Raw genomic sequence first — 14,881 nt, 5'->3', positions numbered from 1 at the left:
ATTCACGCACAATGGAATCGGCCGCTATTTCTCATCGCTATATATGATTTAGTACAATTGACTGAATAGGCTTTGTGAAAGAAAGTTACAAATATATGTAGCACTGTTGTATGATGACTATTACTCATTGGCAGGGCAGGATAGAGAGACATGACATCAGTGACAGACAGACAGACAGACAGACAGACAGACAGACAGACACACACACACACACAGAAACCAGATATAGACAGATAAACCAGATTGAGTCTCTAGATATTGGGGGAAGGGATCGTGAAAGTAAAATTAAAGTTTAGCTTTACCGTCCTGAGTAACTGCTGATCAGAATTGTTGAGGGCGCACTCTATGAACAGTCGCACTAAATCATTACGCACAGTTGAATCAACAGGTGTCAGATGACCTGTTATCACATTCACGAGCTCTTCAAGTTTAGGGATCGTAACACGGAAAGAAGTAGGATGTTTAAAGACATTACGTCATTACAATGTATTACGTCATCAAACATTAACATAAGACAAAATATTGCGTTATATTCTTTATTCATAATTATTCATCTTAAAAAGAAGAAACTAATTGCGTATCCAGTTTTTTTCATTGCATCCTGTTTCCCAAAATCTTCCATTGTAAACCATATCATCAGTCCTGGTTTATTGCAATAAAGTATCCATAGTAACCTTATAACGATGACGTCATTATTCACGCAATCTGCTCATTTTCTTCCAAAAATATAACTATAATATACAAGAAGTCATCAACCTCGCTTTTTGAATTTTTGTTGTTGCGTTTTTCTCAAAATATCGGTGTATATCAATTCTGGGCGCGTCATCCGTCGGCATAGGCGATTGTTTTCGGCACCCTCTTTCAGAATGAAGTCGCCAACTTTGATTCCGAGAGGATGCCAGACTCTTTGTGTGTTTTCTGCTTCTTTTTCTATACACATTTCGTAAACAGCGTCTCTTTTCTCCCGCAAAAGTGTTACTTCTTCCTTCATTCTATCTATCCCGAACGCGTGTACCTTTTCCCAAAATGTGTGGTTGAAATACTCATAGAGCAGGACGTCGCCGGAGTTCCATTCACGCATGCGCACAGTAGTTTCAACGCTAACACTTTTTACCGAGACTGCGCTTCTTTTGTTGAGTGCGACATAAACAAAGTCATCTAAATTCCAACACAACAAATCTTTCATGAGAATGAGGGATTCTTCAAAATATTCTGCGATCATGACGAGTGAAAATGTTCTGTGTATATATTGTAGGTACTGTATTGTCTTTTCTCGGTTCCCCATGTCCCAGATTCGCATACCTAAATCAAACAACATCGGGTTCCTCATGCTGTACGCAGTCTCACTGTGCGATAGAAAAATGTAACGATCGGGAGCTTCAAAGAAAGTATCCAGGGCTTTGGGGCCTTGAATTCCGTACAAATATGGCATCCTGAAATATGTAAATAAACTTTCATACATGGCGACAGGCTCACGAATAATTGTGATGAAGATAGTTTCGTCCGACATGACTTCTAATATACCTGTGAATTGAAAGAAAATATAATTTTATTCAATACACGTACACTCGCTTAAACAACAAATCTGGCCATCTGCTACATGAAAATTTTCAAGTAAAGGTCGTCCTCTAGTGTTAAAGTCAAATATTTTAGCAACGGCCATTCTATTGTTCCAGTACTGTAACAACTTTGACTTTTCGTGTTAGTTTGGCAATTTTCCTTTAAATTTTAGACCAAAATTATAAAAATAGTCCATCTGAATTAATTTTAATCAAAGTTAATTATTAAAAAGGGTGAATTGTTTTGAAAAATAAAAAAATTCTTATTTCTGACATTTTTGCGCACGACCAAATCAATATTTCTACTGATCATGAATAAATGGATTGTACATTACCTTCTTTTGAAAACCGTGTATGATGTGCCAACATATCATAGCTTTCAATGGGTAACTTTGCTATTGCACTTTTATGGAACGGTGCTGGATAACTGATAATGTTCTTCTTTGGCGGGAGGACGAACGTCAAATTGAATTTCTGGCCGTGACGTATCATGATATTCTGTATAGTACTACTTCCACATTTATGCATTTTGAGGAAAGCTATCTTATTTTTCGGTGTACATGGAGTTGTCGAGTTGTTGAAATCATAACTATTGTCGTAATACGATAGAACATAATCATCAGGAAAGAATTTCTGTGAATAAAATAAGTGTTTGTTTGAAAGATGCAAAACACGAGTTTTCACATTCAATCAACCTTTATGCAAATTAATATGATCGTAGTCATCATCACGAACTATACCTTCTGACAATACAGAGTGGGTACACAAATAAAATGAAACAAAACTATCTAAAATATCTTTACACAAAAAATATAAAATGTAGAACACAGTATTGGAAATTTAACGATGTAAATTACTCTTAATAAATTAATATTAATATCTCTATTATTGATTTTAATCAAAATTACGTAATCCTTTCATTGCTAATAATCAACCGAGCTGTATTAAGAGCGCCCACAACGACCAGTCTTTCATAGCAATACAAGATTGTAGCTGGAACAACCTTTCGTCTGGTTAAGTTTCGGAAATCGCCAAAGGGCGCATGTTACTTCAATGTTGTGTCGTAAGCAATCATACATTACCTGGAGATAACCCCGAGGTTCATTGCCACCATCTACCATTCGTTTTTCTTTACTCCATCCATGTTCGTATGCTTCCTGTAATCTGGGGGTATAGATAAAATATAAGAAAGGAGAGAATGATTCGGAGGATTATACAACAAAGCATGATGGAAGGTCTAGGAAAAATGATAAACATCTAAATGAGCGATGGTGAAAGATAGACAGGGAGAATGACAGAAGTTGATGGAGAGATTTGGAGTTTGTTTTATCATTATCAATATCAACACTAGAATTTCTAAATAAAAATGTTGAAATTTGTAGTTCACAAGGAAGAAAAAACGAAATGGCATTAATGATTAGTTATCAATAACAAATAGTCATGAGAATTTGCAGGCATTTATTTACGTAGACTATAAGATATGATGTGTATTTTATTCACGTGTGAGTGAGTGGGTGGTTGGATGGGTGGGTGACTGAGAGTGAGTGAGAGGGTGAGTGAGTTTGTTAGTGAGTGAGTGAGTGAGTGAGTGAGTAGGTGAGTAGGTGAGTAGGTGAGTGAGTGAGTGAGTGAGTGAGTGAGTGAGTGAGTGAGTGAGTGAGTTTGTGAGTGAGTGAGTGAGTGAGTGAGTGAGTGAGTGAGTTTGTCAGTGAGTGAGTGAGTGAGTGAGTGAGTGAGTGAGTGAGTGAGTGAGTGAGTGAGCGAGTTTGTGGGTTAGTTTGTGGATGGCCGTGTGGATGGTGAGTGAGTGAGTGGATGGGTGAGTGAGTGATTAATATGGCGATACAACAACAGAATAAGCTTATTTAAGTTATTTCAAATATTTCATCAGCCTCATTTTGCTTCTGTTTGTTTGTTTGTTTGCGCTTTCCATTATCAAAACACTGGTTTATCTTTCAATTCTACGAACATTATATCCATTGTTTATCTAACATAGCATAGCATAGCATAGCATAGCATAATCCTTTCTAACGCATGTAACGAACAATAATAAGGATCAAGGTGATAACGAGCAATTTAACCAAACTAGCACCTAACAATAAACACTTACCCAGAGTTTCTTGGATTTGTCGTGTGAAGATGAAACTTAACCATTAAAAGTAATACGATACAGACACTGAGAAGTATGATTAGGGGTAACTGACGTCTTCGAAATAAACTTAAGATGACCTTCACAACACCCATGGTCTGAAATAAAATGTAAAGATTACAATAATGTAATTAGAATTAGATGACAACAACAACAGCAACGCTGTTACTTGCATATTGCTTTTGGTTTTCCTTATATTTTTCAGCCTTTGCCATGACAATTACTGAGAAATGTTTGACGATTTACTCTCAATACGTCAAATAATATGCTTTAAATACCACAAACGCATGCTAACACACCCTCCTGCCCACACAGCAATACGTATATACATATACATACATACATACATACATACATACATACATACATACATACATTCATACACACACATACATACATACAACATACATACATACATACACACACACACACACACACATACATCCATCCATGCATACATTCATGCATGCATGCATGCATACATACATACATACATACATACATACATACATACATACATACATACATACACACATACATACATACATACATACATACATACATACACACACACTACATACAATGTATACTATTATACATCCAAAGCTATGATGCATACCGTGAAATTTAACAACAAATATGGCCACCATTTTGGCTATATTTTATTTGGTTGTAAAACAAAATGACAAGGCCATGTCTCACATAGTATGTTCCCTTTGTACCAGGTTTGAAATCGGTTGGTGTATGCCAGAGATATGAGGGGAACTTATGCATGCATGGATGGAACCCAAAGTGTTAATCCTCTCAGGGTGTTTCCGTTTGGGAATAAAAATACTAATTAGTCAACAAAATTAAACAGCATACTTTTTACTCAAGACAACAAAAGATGTTAATTAAGGTAATCAATATGCAAATTACAATTCTTACAGGCCAGTCTCTGAGAAACAAATACAAATCACCAAAAACTGCCCAAAATATGCTAATTAAGGTAATCAATATGCATGTATTCATTATTGTTATTAGATTATTCTGAAAATTGGTAATTAATGTCTTTAAAAAACATACAAAATCTTGAACAGTTGGTTCTCTTTGGGGATTAAAAAATACAGTGGTCAAAAAATTAAAAAGGCATAAATTTTACTAAGACAATAAAAGATGTACATCAGATTACAATTCTTACGTAATTACAGGCAAATCCTTGACATATAAATAAAACCAAAAATTTGATAAATATGCAAACCAGGGTAATTAATATGCATATATTTACAGTTTTGTTATGAAATTTTCCAGAAAAATGGTAATTAAGATCTTGAAAAAACTAACAAAACATTGAACATTGTCCACAACATGTTAATACGGCTACTTATTATTCATTTTTTGCCAAAATTTAACATGGTTTTTTTTTTTGTAAAATATGTATCGTTATAAGGAAGATCACAACTATGGTAAAAGAAAATCTTTCATCTAACAAACATGGAAAATAAAAGAAAATGTTTCTCATCTAAAATTTATTTGGCTAACTTGTCACATGTCTTGTTAAGTTGCTCTCTTTATTGTGAAAACCTTGTCACAAACATATGACCATTTGATTATGTGCTGTGGATTAGAGGTGATATTTTCAGTGTGCTGCTTTGGTGAAACTTTTTCTTTAGTATAATTTGTGATAAGTGCCTTTGGGCAATCACTTTGTTTTAACCTTTTGCAACAATCTACATAGAATGTATTCTATATTTCCAGCTTCTTTTTACATTCTATCAGACTACCACTATACATGTACAAGAACCTTTACTACATTTTTTACATATAACCATGCTTTCATTTGGGTGGATTTTAATGCCTGTTTTCACAGTGATACTTTGTTTAAACCCTTTCCAACACTTTCTTTATGTACAAATGGTCTTTCCTTTGCATGGATTGTCCTGAGTATTATTGTCTTTAAACTCTTTACCACACTCCTTACATACAAATGGTCTTTCATTCTGTATGGATTCTTCTATGTGTCTTTAAATTCCCACTCGTATTAAACCCTTTACCACACTCCTTACACACATATGGTCTTTCATTTGTATGGATTCTTCTATGAGTGTTTAAACTGCTACTCGTATTAAACCCTTTACCACACTCCTCACATACAAATGGTCTTTCATTTGCATGGCTTCTACTATGCATTATTAAATTCCCCCTACTATAGAACCCTTTACCACACTCCTTACATACAAATGGTCTTTCATTTGTATGGATTCTTCTATGTACCTTTAAATGGCTATTGGTATGGAACCCTTTACCACACTCCTTACATACAAATGGTCTTTCATTTGTATGGATTCTTCTATGAGTGTTTAAACTGCTACTCGTATTAAACCCTTTACCACACTCCTCACATACAAATGGTCTTTCATTTGCATGGCTTCTACTATGCATTATTAAATTCCCCCTACTATAGAACCCTTTACCACACTCCTTACATACAAATGGTCTTTCATTTGTATGGATTCTTCTATGTACCTTTAAATGGCTATTGGTATGGAACCCTTTACCACACTCCTTACATACAAATGGTCTTTCATTTGTATGGATCCTTATATGTACCTTTAAATTGCAACTCATATTAAACCCTTTACCACACTCCTTACATACATATGGTCTTTCATTTGTATGGATTATTCTATGTATCTTTAAATTCCCACTGCTATTAAACCCTTTACCACACTCCTTACATACAAATGGTCTTTCATTTGTATGGATTTTTATATGTGTCTTCAGTGTACCGCTATGATTAAACCCTTTACCACACTCCTTACATACAAATAGGTTTTCATTTGTATGGATTCTTGTATGTATCTTTAAAGTGCAACTCCTATTAAACCCTTTACCACACTCCTTACATACAAATGGCCTTTCATTTGTATGGATTCTTCTATGTACCTTTAAATGGCTATTGGTATGGAACCCTTTACCACACTCCTTACATACAAATGGTCTTTCATTTGTATGGATTCTTGTATGTATCTTTAAATTGCAACTCCTATTAAACCCTTTACCACACTCCTTACATACAAATGGTCTTTCATTTGTATGGATTCTTCTATGAGTGTTTAAACTGCTACTCGTATTAAACCCTTTACCACACTCCTTACATGCAAATGGTCTTTCATCTGTATGGATTCTTGTATGTGTCTTCAGTGCACTGCTATGATTAAATCCTTTACCACACTCCTTACATACATATGGTCTTTCATTTGTATGGATTCTTCTATGTACCTTTAAAGTGCTACTCCTATTAAACCCTTTACCACACTCCTTACATACATATGGTCTTTCATTTGTATGGATTATCATGTGTAATTTTAACTGGCTAATGGTATGGAACTCTTTACCACACTTCTTACATGCAAATGGTCTTTCATTTGTATGGATTCTTGTATGTGTCTTTAAATTCCCACTCAGTTTAAACCCTTTACCACACTCCTTACATACATGTACAAATGGTCTTTTATTTTTGTGGATTCTAAATTGTGTCATTCCATGATTGTTTTGATTAGATACCTTACCACAGCATTTGAGGAAATACGACTTGTTAGTTTCATGGACTCTAACATGTCTGTTCAGATCTCTCCTTTCACAAAATTCTTCACCACACTCTTTACATTCTAATGGTGATTTAATTGTGTCTTTCTCAAAATCACTACTTGTATTAGAACCTTTACCAATCTGTGTGTGTCCACATGACTTTTTCTTTCGTAATGTCATACTGTGATTTCCAATGCTACTATGATTGATGTTTTGGTTTGGTAAAGTTTTACGCATAATGTTATCTTTATCATTAATGTCTGAAAGTGAACTATCCATCCTTTCAAAAGTATCTCCATGTAATGTGACTTTTATTATTTGAGTTGGAAACGGTTTACTGACGAGACTTTCTGCAATAACAGCCCTTTGTTCATTCCTGTCCTCATATTGTAAGCACTGAGATTGTTTGTTTGTTGGTTGATTATCATCATCACTTTTTTCTTTCTTTATTGTCATGGAGTTCATCAAATTATCACCTTTACTTGTATTTTGTGCAAAAGTGGTATCTACAGAATTGCCTGGAGAGCCATGATTGTTTGTTCCACATTCACTGGCCAAGTCTGGTACAGTTTCTGAATGGTCTTCTGTACTTAATAGTTGGTGATTATCAGCTGAGTAGAAGTTAGTTCCAAGTTCTTGCCTTGCCATCACCTCCTGTGAGTCTTGTTGATACTGGTCATCTGTGGTTTCTAATTTCACATATCTATTGGTAAAACATGGGTAGAAATGTTAAAGAAATAACTGACGTGTTAGATTGGTGTGTACCTCAGTAAATATCACTTTTTAATAATACAACATTTTCATACAGCCTACTGTGATTGGCTTAGACCATTGTCACATGGTACAATGTATGAACTAGTGACCCATAGAGACCTTAATTTACATATACAATGGCCACTATTATTTTTTTACTTTTAAGTAAATCATTTAATTTTATGTTGCATGGGAGTCCTACCGGACCAATGAAGGCTTTGATTGTACATTTGAGAGCATTTGGATCACTAACTGAGACTACACAGTGTATACTGTACATGTGTATACCAAAATATTACAACCCATGTTTATTTTTGTGTAATGACAGACATGAGCCACACTGCATTTACGCTTATATGTGGCTCACACTAAGGGCTAATGACATTGAGAACACAGTATTTTTTGGTGAGTAATAATGTTGAAGTGACATACATTGGCTCTGACATCATTGCGCAATATTTATAATTACATGGGCTACATTTAGACAACATACTGCATGTATGGTAACGTCCGAAAAGCTAAAAAATGTCTCCCCTCCTATTGTGGTTTTATTGTTGCCACTGACACTATACATGTCTCTCACACATGCATATTTGGTTGAAAGAATTATGGTGTGCGTTGAAACCAGAATGTCATGACAGAAATTGAATATCATTGCAGACTTTTCTCCTTTACAGATAAAATGCGGTACCAATATTTGTACTTTCAAATACAATAGAGACAGTGCATCAAATCAATTTGTGTCATTTGACTCTGTATGTGTTAAAGCGGGTGGAATTACATTGAAAGATTACTGCATGAATATTACTTATTAGTATTACGTTCAGAGAATACATGATACTGGTACACATAGACATGTAGTACTAAGCAGACATTACTGTATGCCTAAAGTCTCTCATGTAGTGAAAACATTACCACAGTAATAGTCATTGTATTTTGATTTATTTTCAAGTAAATATGTAACTATGAACTTTTGAAATTTGGGACTAGCTGAAGTAGGGAATAATTGAAATTGGGCCGACGGAAGTAATGTGTCTATGATGATCAACGACAATGTGACATTGCACTGAAAAAAGTCGCCACCATTCCGCATTTTTTCGTGACATAAATTTAAATGAACAAATGCAGACCATAAATTAAACTGACTTACTTTATCGTAATAGACGTAGACTGTGATATATCATCACTTTGGGTGTCACACTCTGTCGATGTCTCCATTTTGACTTGTCGCTGGCTAACAGCAGCAACACCACTGGAGTGGTAACTGCCATGACTGCGGTCATCATCTTGTTGTTGACAATCACTTGGGAAACATTCCTCACAATACTGTCTGTGAATTTTTATCATATGTAAAGCAAACACACTACTTGGAACTTCTGAGTAGCCAATAGCTTTAATGTTATGCCAAATATCGTACGCAACATCTAGATCGATCAGTGTATCGTTGGAACTGCTGGGCGCCGCCATGTTTGATCGCAGTAAACCGTGGTGTATTGTGGGATAGTTGGCACTCGCCAGGCAAGCCCGGATTCATATTGAGTAAACTCGATTCGCACGCGCAAGAGATAGATTGAGACTGACAAACAAACAGACAGTATGACAGATATAGAAAAACGTATTAGGTACTAACACAGACAGATTTGACGTTCAACATTTTTGACAGAAAAATACATTTTTAAAACCAAATTTGCCTAGTAATGTCGCTATTTCATGAACAGTTCTAGTTCAACAGTTTTGTCTTAAGATACCTTTTTAGATCGAATTTATATATCTTGAGAGCGACGGATGGCATGTCACATTTAATTCTTCATTGACACTTGTCGTGATCCATTCCAACAGAATTTCAAAAGTTTGCTTACAGTAGTTACACACACACACACACACACACACACACACACACACACACACACACATACACATACATACATACATACATACATACATACACACATATACATACATACATACATACATACATACATACATACATACATACATACATACATACGACGAGTTTCTAATATCAATATTAGGTGACGCCAAACCAAATATAATCTACCTGTGAAAACAAGATACTGAAGAATTCAAATACTGTCAAATCGCTTTCAAAACAAACAATACTTTCGATCACAAAAGAAAGTAGTTATGTAACGTTAATAAAGATGGCGTACGTCCTGTCAATGGGTGATCGCCGTCTATCCACATCATAGCTAGTGAATGGAAATTTTGATATTCCGAGATACTTTAAGTGGATTTATCACATTGACAGGTCAATCAGCAAAGTACGCATAATCTGTCGACTCTAAGACATTTAAGATGTCATACTCAATAACATGCGTGAAAAAGTAATATTCTACATATTATAGCATTCTATCAAATCACATTCAATCAACCCGTTTTTAAATATGAATATAAATATGATAAAATAATGGATCATAGAGTAGAGATTCGAGGAAATGTGTTTCATTATATATCACTAAACCCTTTAGGATGTAGGACAGGATCGTACAATTTGATAAAAATCTGATCTGATTTCTTTATTTACCTCTATCGTCTATGCCATATAATTTCGATTTTGATTCTTCTGGGAGTGATCGTCGCCTTCCCACCTGGCGATTACTCCTGGAACAACAATATCGAAAAACAAACGACACTAACTAAACGAAGGAAATAGAGGTAAATAAAGAAATCGAGCTGTATTCGCTACTTCAGATTTTCAAATCAGAATGGTGGTCGCGTTACTTGTATATACTGTTTACATAACAGTGTTTGAAATAGTACTAATGATACCGATCTCAGGTAAAACTGAAGGAATCTGCAATATATGAAAATAAAATATGCGTGTAGGAAGAATCTAGCTTTGTATTGCAGGTACCGCCATTTCAATTACAGTTGTAAGAAAATCCACGACTAAATAGCAAATGTACTGGTTCGTCATGAACACTGTCTCGTTTTAATGAATATCATTATCTCACCTTTCCGTCCGAAGTTTCACGAAATCAGACCGATGTTCCACGAATTCAAGACACTTCAGGTAGGATTGGTGAGTATGATTTTACGATGCTGTTTGTGATCGTTCGATTGAGACGGCATCGTCCCCCGACAGGTCTACTGTGAATCGACGTGTACATTAATTTCCGGAGTCTTTTTAGTGCTTTCACTTTTTGACAACAATAAACTAATTTGCATGTTACGTAATGACAGGAGTGCGCATGACAAGACATTCATTGCCGGTGGCCATCGGCGCCCATTGCCATAGATACCTATTTACTCCACTAAAATAGTATATGCTTTGACGTCAACGCAATCTTTGCACACTTGTAGTGCATCTAAGCATTTTTTAACGACTTCCTGAAGAGAACGACGCTTTCTTCCAATCTGTTTACCACCATTTTAAAGAATATTTCTCGACTAGACTGATTTCTGGCTACATATACGTTGAGTAATAATACTGAATTACTCCAAGATCCATATAACGCAAATAACGTTCATACTCGGGCAATGACGTCATTGTGTACATAGCGTGGCAATAGAAAAATGACTTTTAGTTTCATGTCCTTATGGTACATACATCCTGTATAGTTATATCACCGGGGGGGGGGGGGAGTCAAACCAAGCTATTTTGTTTACTACAACAGTAAAAAAATCTAAATGCATACATGTACTACCCACATTAGGTATGCAATGCAATGAATATAATTTTTCTTCATGTTGAGATGTGGTACTTTGTAGATATACTGTAAAGTTGCACTAGTTGTAATGTGGATAATTTTTTTTTCGATCAGATAACGAACAACGATATTCACTGAAAATACCAATACTAAGACACTTCAATTATTTTTGAGTTCTGTGTAACAGTGTAGTATTACGTATATAATGCACCTACATACGTCTAGATTACAATGATCTTCTACCAACTGTACCTCTTAGCTTATATCAGGCTTCGTCTTGCTGCTAGACGTTAGGGCTTTCTTTCGATACTATAAGCGAATGGAGTTTGCAGTGAGGGCTTGCCCGAACATCCTCGATAGCGATGTTCGGGCGTGTGTCGTATTCTATCGGAAGAACATCCGAGGTCTAGCAGATAGACTAATATCAGGCTGTGCTAACACTAACTACTTTCAGCAAGATCCCAGTGTAATCTTTCACTCCTTGATGTTTAATTAGTGTACATGTACATTTTCACCAGTAAAGTTTTAAGTAGAGTCTTCAGGATATCAACACTGTGGGATATCTAATCTCAGACTGGTATAATAAACAAAGTTGCAACGTATCTTGTATTGTGTTCTAGTTGCTAATTTAACATCAAATGTTGGAGTTGTTTGGTTACCATCTGAGTGATGTTAGAGTGTATGTGTGTCATATTATCTGACGGTGGAGTGACACGCCAGCCTCGGTCCTATCAACAATTTGTTTACAATTAAACATCAGGGAGTGAAAGATTACAATGTGATTAGTAGAAAAACCTGCTGAAAGTAGTAAGTTTTAGCACAGCGTTAGACAGGCTAAGGATACAGTTGGTAGAAGATCGTTGTATATGCTGACATTTTCCGGTGATATCCGATTAGCCAAGCTTATTGACGGAGAAACATGAGTTGATCAGATAGAGCTCTGTATCCTTTATAGACTTAAGCTTCCTTCGCTATATAATAGGCTACGTGCATACTATTTCCGAATTCCCTCCGAGTCTGCGTGCACTGAATGTAAAAATAGTAAATGATGTCGTTGGTGGCGTTCAAACAATCTACAGTTTTTCCACCGTTTCTAAGTTTAACATGCTTTTAATATGGTTAGTTGTCATGACACTGTTGGTCATATTATCCACTTTTTTATTTCATAAATATATTGGCATCAGATAAGTATTAAATGGCATTTCATAAATGCATTACTGTATTAAAGATACGTCCTGTTTTTCAGCACTGATAGACTCTCCGAGTCACGAGGCACGTTACGCTGTATCAGGCTAAAATAACACATCAGTTTCATCAGAACCGGTCGACCCATTTAGCAGTGTCTTTAATTTTATCTAGAACTTTTGATATTTCAAATTATTTTGACGGTGATCATTTGTACAACGAGTAACACTGAAGCAAAGCACTTAATGTGCTAATCTTGTTTGTAGTATTCATATCAAGTGTAAAAGTATACTGTTTCAGTTGGTTTATTTACAAGCTTAAGCCTATAGCATGTGGTCTTTCTAATGTGGTCAATTAGCAAATGAAACAGTATATTTTTACACTTTATATGGATGCTAGGATTGTGGTACATACAGAAAATGCTTTACTTTGGTGCTATGGGCTGTACTTGATATGGATGCTATAAACAATTGTGGTACATACAGAAAACATTTTACTTTGGTGTTATGGGTTGTACTTGATATGGATGCTATAAACGATTGTGGTAAATACAGAAAATGCTTTACTTTGGTGTTATGGTTAATATATTTTTAAAACCATATATCGTTTTTATTTACACCTATTGAATTTAATTCTTAAATTATAAGTAATATTTTTTCGAACGTGTAAGAAAGCGCTTCGGGTAGGAATTTACTGGAGATAAAGTTTGTCACGTGAAAGCTTGTTCTCAGTCCCTTTGAAATATATAATAAAAGAAACTTGGGGATTCACCATCTTGTTTTCAAGGAAATGAACAATGATGTACACTGCTGTAAGTATAACTGAATACATGGGGGTAGACACTTGAATGGAATTAATTTCTATGCATTACAGTTTTTAAGTTACGTAGTAAATATTGATACTTAACGACAACTATGGCCGTCATTCGGTTAAATGAATGTCGGAGGGCGACCATTTTTCATGCCCGTGTTTGGGGGAAGGTCACTATTTTTTCATGCAATGATGTTCTGATCACATATTTTCCAGTGAGAGAGGAGGGAGGTCAACTTGATAATATTTTGTCTGGGAGGAGAGTCACCTTTTTCGAGCACTGAACCTCGAAACACCCGTTGGTCTGAGACTCGACTAAACTTGTGAAAAGAACCGACTCCCGACCCCTGCATGCAATGTCCCGTCCCCCCTGATGTTCATGACTGAGCAATGACACGTCAGCCTCCACTGGTACATGGATGGACAACCTGCGTTCCTTGTGTGTGGTTGCTAGGGCAACCATCCAGCTGCATCTGCAGCCTGCTAGGACAGCTAATGAAACTTAGATTTGTTATAATTCGATATAAAAGCCTTCTGTCTTATCAGTTAGAAGTTAGCTTACAATGGAAAATTCCATATGGATTGATGACGTACAAGGCAGATGTCAAATCGACTTCAAAATCTGAAAACACTGTGATTACGAAAACACAGAAAATCAGCTCAGAATAAAATAAGAATGAAAACAAACCAAAAACTTGTCAGAAAAATATTACATCAACTATATGTTTACTTCGGGCGAGGTATACTTTAAAACGGAAATTATCTGGGCGAGGTATACATTGAAAAGGAAATGATTTATCTGGGAATATTGTCCCGAAAGAAATAAGCTGATGAACCCGTCACAGAAGCTGTGGTCAGCAGTCGAAGGAATTACTACGCAGTACATATAAAAAACACTTAATTTGTCAACGCGACACAAACTCATAAATCTATTAATTGAGATTTCAAAAAAAAATCTAATAGAGAGAGAGATGCCATGTTTGATTTCTATCATGCTTTATGTCTACTGCACCGTTTCCATGGTAACACAACCTGGGGCTTACCTATCTGAAAAAAATCACAACGATTTTAGATAAACTAGGTGAACCAATACAAGCAATTGCAATGTAGAATATCGTGTTTTCAATTTTAGATTTAACGGGTGTATACGCAGAATATGAAACAGTGGATTTATTTAGCCTGGA

At 35.6% G+C, this 14,881-nt stretch overlaps 2 pseudogenes; both read right to left on the bottom strand.

The window, feature by feature from the left end:
- Window positions 1–751: 751 nt before the first annotated feature.
- LOC144453194 (galactosylceramide sulfotransferase-like) lies at window positions 752–3,803 on the bottom strand (annotated as a pseudogene).
- Window positions 3,804–5,591: 1,788 nt separating this feature from the next.
- On the bottom strand, window positions 5,592–7,504 carry LOC144453193 (uncharacterized; annotated as a pseudogene).
- Window positions 7,505–14,881: the final 7,377 nt, after the last annotated feature.

Source organism: Glandiceps talaboti, chromosome 23 (assembly GCF_964340395.1).
Source record: "Glandiceps talaboti chromosome 23, keGlaTala1.1, whole genome shotgun sequence".
Taxonomy (NCBI): Eukaryota; Metazoa; Hemichordata; class Enteropneusta; family Spengelidae; genus Glandiceps; species Glandiceps talaboti.
This window is presented reverse-complemented; position numbering and strand designations above follow the sequence as displayed.